Raw genomic sequence first — 2,500 nt, 5'->3', positions numbered from 1 at the left:
TGAGAAGTGGCTGGAATTAGTACTTCCTATTGAGGAAGCTCTTAAATAGATTATCCATCTTGGATGATCCCATAGTTAGTTATCTCTTGTCTTTACCTTCCACTTTAGAGATGAGTTTTCCTGCATTTTTTATGTCCATGGTGTATTTTTTCTGAATAGACTTTATTTTTTCACAGTGTCAATAAAGAAATAACATAGTATCTTTCCAAATTCCTGTTCTAAAAGCATAAATGCTTTGAGATGAAGGGGTATATTGCTTATAATAATTGACATATAATAATTGAACATATAGTTGACCCTTGAGCAACACAGGGGTTAAGGCACTGACCTCCTCACACAGTTGAAAATCCACATATAGGGGCACCTGGGTGGCTCAGTCGTTAAGCGTCTGCCTTCGGCTCAGGTCATGATACCAGGGTCCTGGGATCAAGCCCCGCATCGGGCTCCCTGCTCAGCGGGAAGCCTGCTTCTCCCTCTCCCACTCTCCCTGCTTGTGTTCCCTCTCTCGCTGTGTCTCTCTCTGTCAAATAAATAAATAAATAAATAAAAAATCTTAAAAAAAAAAAAAAAAGAAAATCCACATATAACTTTTGACTCCCCCAAAAACCTAACTGCTGTTTGTTGACAAAAAGCCTTACCAATAACATAAAGTCAATTAATATGTATTTTGTATGTTATATGAATTATATACTGTATTGTTATAAAAGAAAATGTTTTTAAGAAAATCATAAGGAAGAGGGGCACCTGGGTGGCTCAGTTGGTTAATCTTCCTACTCTTGATTTTGGCTCAAGTTGTGATCTCAGGGTCGTGGGATCAAGCCCTGTGTCGGGCTCTGAGCTCAGCTGGGAGTCTACTTGAGATTCTTTCTCTCTCTCTCCCTCAGTCTCTCCCACTGCTCATGCTCTCTCTCTCTCTCAAAAAAAATGTAATAAGGAAGAGAAAATACCTTTACAGTACTGGATTGTACAAAATGCATATATAAATGGACCTGTGCAGTTCAAAACTCTGTTGTTCAAAAGGCAGCTGTAGTGTGCAAGGCAGTGGAGATATGTATATATTTGTATATGTATGTATATATAAAAATATATATAATTATATAATATATAATTACATGTACTATATTTAATAAATATTATATTTATTTATAATATATATTCTTTTTATAATATATTAGAAGAAAAAAGCCATACAGATAAGTGCATAAGTAAGAGATATTTTTAAAAAGTAATCACAATATGCTTCTGAACTAAAGTTCAGTTGAAATTCAGAGAAATATTCCAACAAAACCTTTCCTAAGTATTTCAGGTATTCATCCCTGGATTAAGATTAAAGGATCTAGTATAAGCAGGCTGAGATCTAAAATGGTCTAAAGAGATTGAATGTGAGGATGCAGTCTCTGTGTAAACTTGAAGTCTGTAGAAGAGCTGGAGAAAGGGTGCAAGTAGACCCAGGAATGAGTTCCATGTCTGATGCATTGGTTTGACCACCTGCCATGTTGGACGTCATAGTAATCTCAGACGAAATGGGAAGCAGGGAGAGATTCAAGCTGAGGGAATCATGAGTAAGAGTGATTGTGGCAGGGAAAAGCTAAGGGAGATAGTAGCATTTTATAGTTTCTGAGCATCTCAATTTGAGACAGGACTTCAGTGCAGGTTTTCTATTTGGAAGTTGATCCCTAAGAGAGATGGGAGGGAGGTTGGGGAGTGAGACAACACGAGAGGAAGCCAGTACCGTAAAGGGCACTGTTTTAGAACTCAGCACAGTTGCTCCAGGGCCTCAGAGAATCCTACAGAATACCTGCTAGTATTGTCTGGGAAAGGTGAGAGGCTGGGCATTTATTGAAGACTCTCTCTGCTATTAATTGAGAATTGTTCCTAGGGAGTTAATTCTTCTTCATCTTCAGGCTGTGCTTTTATATGAGCTGATTGCTTTCGAGGCTTTAGACAAAGCTTCGAGTCACAAAAGTGTAAATGGGAATGTGCATCATAATGGAGTGGGTCATTTTCAGCAGGAGTAGGAACTGTGGACCACCGCTGGTCTGATCACAGACAGACTTGGTCAATTTGATCAGATTGCCAGCAGCGTCGAGCAGACTGGAATTATGTTAGAGGAGACATTCCATCTAGCTTGAAAGCCAGTGGATATGTTGGGAGGAGAACCTAGGTCCCAATAATTAGTTCATTCATTCATTCGTTCAGTTTATACAGCTGCTGTATCTATTTAGGGTATATCAGAGCAAGATAGATGGTGAGCATCCCCAGCCCTGAGAGTCCGTACTCTGCAGGTAGTGAAAACATACATGTATAGAGATACAGGGGGCAGGGAACATAGAGATGGGGCAATTGCCACCTGTTGAGCACTGACGTGGGGCCTGACAGTTGATGTGGGGCAGTGACTTCTAGGCTAAAATGTGAAGAATGAGTTTAAATTACACAGGTGAATTTGGTGAAGGGATAGGTTCCATACAGAGACACAACTTTCATATTCTTTTTTTTTTTT

This window comes from Leptonychotes weddellii, unplaced genomic scaffold (genome assembly GCF_054177405.1).
Source record: "Leptonychotes weddellii isolate Sample4059 unplaced genomic scaffold, ASM5417740v2 HiC_scaffold_6043, whole genome shotgun sequence".
NCBI classification, from domain to species: Eukaryota; Metazoa; Chordata; class Mammalia; order Carnivora; family Phocidae; genus Leptonychotes; species Leptonychotes weddellii.
The sequence above is the reverse complement of the archived record's forward strand: the minus strand, read 5'-3'. Positions refer to the sequence as shown.